General features: G+C 44.7%; 1 long non-coding RNA gene across 1 annotated transcript in view; it reads left to right on the forward strand.

Moving 5' to 3' along the window:
- LOC140386049 (uncharacterized) overlaps positions 1 to 6,843 on the forward strand; it is an 87,346-nt gene extending 80,503 nt beyond the window's left edge. The window contains exon 3 of the long non-coding RNA XR_011933560.1: positions 6,219 to 6,843. This is a non-coding gene — a long non-coding RNA (uncharacterized lncRNA). The remainder of the gene's footprint in view (positions 1 to 6,218) is intronic.
- Positions 6,844 to 8,129: the final 1,286 nt, after the last annotated feature.

Below are 8,129 nucleotides of genomic sequence, written 5' to 3' on the forward strand. Positions count from 1 at the left end.
TAAGCCATAGGAGTGGAAGTAAGGTCATTCGGCCCATCGAGTCCACTCCACCATTCAATCATAGCTGATTTCAACTCCATTTACCCGCTCTCTCTCCATAGCCCTTAATTCCTTGAGAAATCAAGAATTTATCAACTTCTGTCTTAAAGACACTCAACGTCCCAGCCTCCACCGTCCTCTGTGGCAATGAATTCCACTGACCCACCACTCTCTGGCTGAAGAAATTTCTCCTCATCTCTGTTCTAAAGTGACTCCCTTTTATTCTAAGGCTGTGCCCCCGGGTCCTTGTCTCCCCTGCTAATAGAAACAACTTCCCTACATCCACCCTATCTAAGCCATTCATTATCTTGTAAGTTTCTATTAGATCTCCCCTCAACCTCCTAAACTCCAATGAATATAATCCCAGGATCCTCAGGCGTTCATCGTATGTTAGGCCTACCATTCCTGGGATCATCCGTGTGAATCTCCGTTGGACCCGCTCCAGTGCCAGTATGTCCTTCCTGAGGTGTGGGGCCCAAAATTGCTCACAGTATTCTAAATGGGGCCTAACTAATGCTCTATAAAGCTTCAGAAGTACATCCCTGCTTTTATATTCCAAGCCTCTTGAGATGAATGACAACATTGCATTTGCTTTCTTAATTACGGACTCAACCTGCAAGTTTACCTTTAGAGAATCCTGGACTAGGACTCCCAAGTCCCTTTGCACTTCAGCATTATGAATTTTGTCACCGTTTAGAAAATAGTCCATGCCTCTATTCCTTTTTCCAAAGTGCAAGACCTCGCACTTGCCCACGTTGAATTTCATCAGCCATTTCTTGGACCACTCTCCTAAACTGTCTAAATCTTTCTGAAGCCTCCCCACCTCCTCCATACTACCTGCCCCTCCACCTATCTTTGTATCATCGGCAAACTTAGCCAGAATGCCCCCAGTCCCGTCATCTAGATCGTTAATATATAAAGAGAACAGCTGTGGCCCCAACACTGAACCCTGCGGGACACCACTCGTCACCGGTTGCCATTCCGAAAAAGAACCTTTGATCCCAACTCTCTGCCTTCTGCCTGACAGCCAATCATCAATCCATGTTAGTACCTTGCGTCGAATACCATGGGCCCTTTTTTACTCAGCAGTCTCTCGTGAGGCACCTTATCAAAGGCCTTTTGGAAGTCAAGATAGATAACATCCATTGGCTCTCCTTGGTCTAACCTATTTGTTATCTCTTCAAAGAACTCTAACAGGTTTGTCAGGCACGACCTCCCCTTACTAAATCCATGCTGACTTGTCCTAATCCAACCCTGCACTTCCAAGAATTTAGAAATCTCATCCTTAACAATGGATTCTAGAATCTTGCCAACAACCGAGGTTAGGCTAATTGGCCTATAATTTTCCACCTATTTCCTTGTTCCCTTCTTGAACAGGGGGGTTACAACAGCGATTTTCCAATCCTCTGGGACTTTCCCTGACTCCAGTGACTTTTGAAAGATCATAACTAACGCCTCCACCATTTTTTCAGCTATCTCCTTTAGAACTCTAGGATGTAGCCCATCTGGGCCCGGGGATTTACCAATTTTTAGACCTCTTAATTTCTCTAGCACTTTCTCCTTTTTGATGGCTACCATATTCAACTCTGCCCCCTGACTCACCGGAATTGTTGGGATATTACTCATGTCTTCTACTGTGAAGACTGACGCAAAGTACTTATTCAATTCCTCAGCTATTTCCTTGTCTCCCATCACAAAATTACCAGCGTCATTTTGGAGCGGCCCAATGTCAACTTTTGCCTCCCGTTTGTTTTTAATGTATTTAAAGAAACTTTTACTATCATTCCTAATGTTACTGGCTAGCCTACCTTCAAATTTGATCCTCTCTTTCCTTATTTCTCTCTTTGTTATCCTCTGTTTGCTTTTGTAGTCTTCCCAATCTTCTGACTTCCCACTACTCTTTGCCACATTATAGGCTTTCTCTTTTGCTTTGATGCATTCCATAACTTCCTTTGTCAGCCATGGCTGCCTAATCCCCCCTCTGATAACCTTTCTTTTCTTTGGGATGAACCTCTGTACTGTGTCCTCAATTACTCCCAGAAATTCCTGCCATTGCTGTTCTACTGTCTTTCCCACTAGGCTCTGCTCCCAGTTGATTTTCGTCAGTTCCTCCGTCATGCCCCTGTAGTTACCTTGATTTAACTGTAACACCTTTACATCTGATTCTACCTTCTTTCTTTCAAATCAGAGATTGAATTCGACCATATTATGATCACTGCCTCCTAAGTGCTTCCTTACTTTAAGATCTTTAATCAAGTCTGGCTCATTACATAACACTAAGTCCAGAATGGCCTGTTCCCTCGTGGGCTCCATCACAAGCTGTTCCAAAAAGCCCTCCTGTAAACATTCAATGAATTCCCTTTCCTTGGGTCCACTGGCAGCATTATTTACCCAGTCCACCTGCATATTGAAGTCCCCCATGATCACTGTGTCCTTGCCTTTCTGACATGCACTTTCTATTTCGTGGTGCATTTTGTGCCCCCGGTCCTGACCACTGTTAGGAGGCCTGTACATAACTCCCATTATGGTTTTTTTGCCTTTGTGGTTCCTCAACTCTACCCACACAGACTCCACATCATCTGACCCTATGTCGTTGAGTGCTATTGATTTAATTTCATTCCTAATTAACAAGGCAACCCCGCCCCCTCTGCCCACCTCTCTGTCTTTTCGATAGGTTGTGAATCCCTGGATGTTTAAATGCCAGTCCTGAACCCCCTGCAACCATGTCTCTGTGATGCCTACCACATCATACCTGCCAGTCACAATCTGGGTCACAAGCTCATCTACCTTGTTCCGTACACTGCGCGCATTTAAATAAAGCACCTTTAATTCTCTATTGACCGTCCCTTTTTGTTTTCTTAGTGTGGTGGACCTCGGTTTACTGAGCCTTTCCATACACTGTGTCATATTTTGTGGGATGGGGACAATCGTAACCACTCTTGTGTTTTGTCTGTTCGTGTTTTTTTGTATTCCTAAGCAGCTACGCTCCCCGCTGATTACTTCATCTCTTGGTTCCCTGACTTTCCCTTCCCCCCCAATCTTTAGTTTAAAGTCTTATTGACCACCCTATTTACTCTTTTCGCCAGAACACTGGTCCCAGCTCGGTTCAGGTGGAGACCATCCCAACGGTATAGGTCCCCCCTGTCCCAAAACTGATGCCAGTGTCCCATGAAAAGGAACCCCTCATTCCCACACCACTCTTTCAGCCACGTGTTAACTTCCCTTATTCTTGCCTCCCTATGCCAATTTGCACGTGGCTCAGGCAGTAATCCGGAGATTATGACCCTTGAGGACCTGTTTTTAAATTTGAATCCTAGCTCTTTATAATCTCGAAACAGGTCCTCTTTCCTAGACTTGCCTATGTTGTTGGTACCGACATGGACCACAACAACTGGATCCTCCCCCTCCCTCTCCAGTATCCTTTCAAGCCGGTCAGAGATGTCCCGCACCCCTGCACCGGGCAGGCAACATACCATGCGGGACTCTTTATCCTGCTCACAAAGGATACTATCTATCCCCCTGATAATAGAATCCCCTACAACTACAACTTGCCTATTTACTCCCTCCCCTTGAATGGCCTGCTGAACCATGGTGCCTTGGTCAGCTGACTCATCCTTCCTACAGCCCTGTTCGCCATCCACACAGGGAGCAAGTGCCTCATACCTGTTGGACAGAGTCAAGGGCTGAGGCTCCTGAGTTCCTGACTGCTGGTTCCCTTTACCTGCCTGACTTGCAGTCACACCCTGCTGTCCCTGGCCACTGGCAGGATTTAAACTATTTACTCTGACAGGTGTGACTGCCTCCTGAAACACAGTGTTCAGGTAAGTCTCCCCCTCCCGGATGTGCCTCAGTGTTTGAAGCTCAGACTCCAGCTCATCAACTCTGAGCCGGAGCTCTTCGAGCAGCCAACACTTACTGCAGATGTGGTCGCTGCAGCTCGCAATGGGATCAAGCACATCACCTGACCAGCCATCACTAATTAGTTTAATTTAAGTTTATGGTGGGGGCAGCTTCAGCCAATCAGACACTCATCTACCCTGCACTTTTAACTGAAAAACAGCACAATTAGATTAACCACTTACCTTTCCTGGTTACCTCACTGCACCAAACTACCAAATTCTCACTGTCTGTATCTCTCTCACTCCGGCTGTGTCTCCTTGACCTGCACAATGCTAATAATATAATATAATAATGCTAATAATAATAATATAATATGGCACTTACCTCACACCAATGGATCTTATTATTAGGTTAGAGGAGGAGGGCGGGTGGGAGACACTACACGTGTAGTGTCTCGGGTTTCCTCTCCACCAGAATTTATTGGTTGGGAGGGTGGGGGGGCCTTCCCAGAAGTCGAACTTCCGGTTCCCGCCTTATATTAAAAAAAATAAAAAAATAAAACAGAAAAGAAGAACAGAAACGGGACTAGGTAAGTGTTTTTAAAGGAAAAACTTACCTCCCAGAAATCACTTGCGCACCGCTCCCGCCGAAATCCAAAGGGCCATACCAGAGCTCCACTTGGTTGGTTTAGTGGCTGGTGAAATGGTGTTGCAGCACCGCCTCAAACCCACACCTGACTCTTTTCAGAAGTGGGCGTGGGATCTTCCTTTGCATGAATAGACAAAGGAGCAGAGCATCTGTTTTGAGTGTAATGTGATACACGGTCTGTAAAGAGTTTGGGGATTTCCCTCCTAAATTCATTTTCTGGTTTCTTTGCATTTACCACCAACCTTTTGAAGCAGATTTAAAATTGTGCATGCTTTTCTGCTCAATAGAGGGTATGCTCAATTTTCGATGTCAGACAATGTTTCAGGAATTTCTCTATCTTTGCAGTTTAGTGTCATCTCTAGCTGGACTTGACTATTTAACTTGGCCCCTCCTGGACCTTGGAGTTGAATAGAGGACAGTTGCAGTGCCAGTTTATTCAATCAGATAGCACAGAAACACCAGCTCCTGTGCCTAGCTGGAATTAGGTCAGATGTCGATTTACTTCAATGACAGCACCCCAAAGGTGGTTTTGATCTTCCTTGATATTTCCCAGGAAAGTTGTGAAGCTCTGGAATTTCTTGAATGGAGGTTAATTTAACAGAATTCTCCCTCTGTTATAAAAACACAGATTTCCTGGAAACTTTCAGAAGGGCTGAACTGCCCACATCCATGGGTAGAAAATCTTTCCCGCCTGTGGACCTTATTCCTATCACAGTGAGGACATAGAAAAACTGTGGTTGGCATCTGTTCAGGGTGTTTCTCTGGTTGGTGCTTTGCTCTACCTTCGGGTTTATAGCCTACGAGCTAAACAACTTCATTGGGCTGTTCTTGGGAAATTTCCCTCACACCTCGAACAAAAGTCTCCACTCTTGTTTGACCACCTGTTCAGCTTTACATAATATTAAATTTTCCTTAGATTGCGGGGAGTCAGAGAGACTGCCATCTAAAACGCTAACAACTTTCCAATCAGTGATCAGGTTTTTTTTAAAGTGTTCCATACCCTCAAATTGTGGCTAGGCGGTAATAATAATCTTAATTATTGTCACCAGTAGGCTTACATTAACACTGGAATGAAGTTACTGTGTAAATCCCCTAGTCATCACACTCCGGCACCTGTTCGGGTACACTGAGGGAGAATTCAGAATGTCCAATTCACCTAACAAGCACGTCTTTCAGGACTTGTGGGAGGAAACCAGAGCACCCGGAGGAAGCCCACGCAGACACGGAGAATGACGCAGACAGTGACCCAAGCTGGGGAACGAACCTGAGACCCTGGTGCTGTGAAGCAGCGGTGCTACCCACTGTGCTACCGTACAAGTCAGTATGAATGGGTTGATCCCCTCATCCAGTTTTTGACTGCACCAGTTAAACTCCACCCTCTCGCTGACAATATTTATTTACAAAGACTGAAATGTGAGTCAAAGCTCTGAATACATCCTCGTGGGAGATTGCCTCTTCAGTCGCTCCTCGTCTAGGAGGCTGTGCTCCCAACAGTGTATGAACAAAGTGCTAACTTGATGTTTGTTCTCTACAGTTGTGAGGCCTGAGGTGTTGTGCTTTTAGGGAAAATGTTTTCACCAATTTTGCCATTGCTCCGCCTATCTGGGGTGCTGAATATTTTGAAAGCAGGGCAAAGTAGTAGCTATTGTTCACCCAGATCTGAGATTGTCTTTTTCCGCTTGTCCTGCCAGATGCCGAGCTGCCATCTTTACTCAGCGCTGTCTGATGTGGCTGCTGGATTGGCCTCGAAGTCCTTCATGATATTCTCAGGCAACGCATTCCAGATCGGAACCACTCACCGCATCAAAAATATTTTCTCAAGCCGCAGTTGCTTCTCTCGCCAATCATCTCAAGTCTGGTTCTCAAACCTTCAAGCAACGGGAGCAGTTTCTCCCTTTCTACTCGGTCCAGACCCCGCATGATTTTGAACACCTCTATCAAATCTTCTCTCAATCTTTTCTTTCCGAAGGCGATCAATCCCAGCTTCTCCAACCTAGCTTCTCAACTAAAGTCCTTCATCCTGGCACAATTCTCTTGAAGCTTTTCCATGCCCTCCCTAAAGTCTTCATTCCTTCCTAAAGTGTGGTGCCCGGAATTGAACACAGTACACCACTTGAGGCTGAACTAGCATGGGATAAAGGTTCATCATAATTTCATTGCTTTTGTAATCTCAACTCCATTCAGGAGGCCCAGGATTCTCTTTGTCTTTTTAACCACTTGCTCAATTTGCCATACCACCTTAAATGATGTGTATAGCTACACACACAGGTCTCTTTGTTCCTGCATCTTATGTCCTTCATCTTATATTGTCTTTCCTTATTGTACCTATTAAAATGAAATATTTTGCATTTCTCAGCAGTAAATTCCATCTGCCACTTATTCACCTATCCTACTACCTTGTCTATGTCCTTCTTGGAGTTTATCAATATATATGTATCACAATGCTTCCAAGTTTGTCTCTGCAAATTTTGAAATTATGCCCCGTACACTGCAGTCTGAGTCATTAATATACTGTCATGTGAGTGACCCTTTAAGAAAGGTTTGGTCTTACCACATGACCTGTAGCATGGCTTCAGTGATGTCATATGTGGGTGGAGCTGGGCTGTGGCTGTCAGGTGAGAGGGGGATTAGTGTTTGGGTTTCAGTTTCGGTTTGTTCATCAATTTGTTATCGGCCCGGGCTTAGAAACTCCAAATGTATTATGAAGCGCATCTGACCTATAACATTTATGTTGAATTTGGCTAGGATGAGCACAAGAGCCTTCCCTTCAGGTGTGATTCATCAGACTTCCTAGGCACTTTTATCAAAACAAAGTTTATTATAAGATTGTAGTTAACATATATAAAACACAGCAAAACTGTCTTAGCAGTTACAAACATAAAGAAAACACAACAGCTACAGTAATCTATGTATATAACGCTTAATGAATCCCCCTTAGTAACTGTTCCAATTCAATACAAAATCCAATAAACCAAAACCCCTTTCAAGGGCGTGGCCCAGCACTCTGTAATCTCACTGGAATGGGATTGGTCCTTTCCCGGAGATTCTGATCCACTTTCCAACCAGCAGATTCAAAACTCCTTCCGGAAAGCAACTCTATCTTTAAAGTTACCAAGACCGGAAAGCAACTCTATCTTTAAAGTTACCAAGACAGTTTGCCACACCCAATGTGCTGTCAGTTCTCTGGAACAGCTTTAAAATAAAACCAAAAAAAAAACAGGGAAACACTGCTTCTTTCTTCTGCATTCCAAAGCAACAAACCGAAACTGAAACCCAACCACTAAACCCCCTCTCACCTGACAGCCACAACCCAGCTCCACCCACAAATGACATCACTGTAGCTGTGCTACAGATCATGTGGTAAGGCCAAACCTTTCTTAAAGGGACTCTCACATGACAATACGTTTATTGGGGGAAACTAGCACTGACGCCTGGGCCTCAGCACCGCATACTTTCCTGCAGCCTTAATGACAACCATTTATCCTTAGATCCAGGAGGATGAGAGAAGCTGATACACCATCCTCACCAACACAGAGATTGTCAAACTTTGACAGAGAATCATCCAGACTCAAAACGGTAGGTCCCTTCTCTCTCCTCAGATG

Source organism: Scyliorhinus torazame, chromosome 11 (genome assembly GCF_047496885.1).
Source record: "Scyliorhinus torazame isolate Kashiwa2021f chromosome 11, sScyTor2.1, whole genome shotgun sequence".
NCBI lineage: Eukaryota > Metazoa > Chordata > Chondrichthyes > Carcharhiniformes > Scyliorhinidae > Scyliorhinus > Scyliorhinus torazame.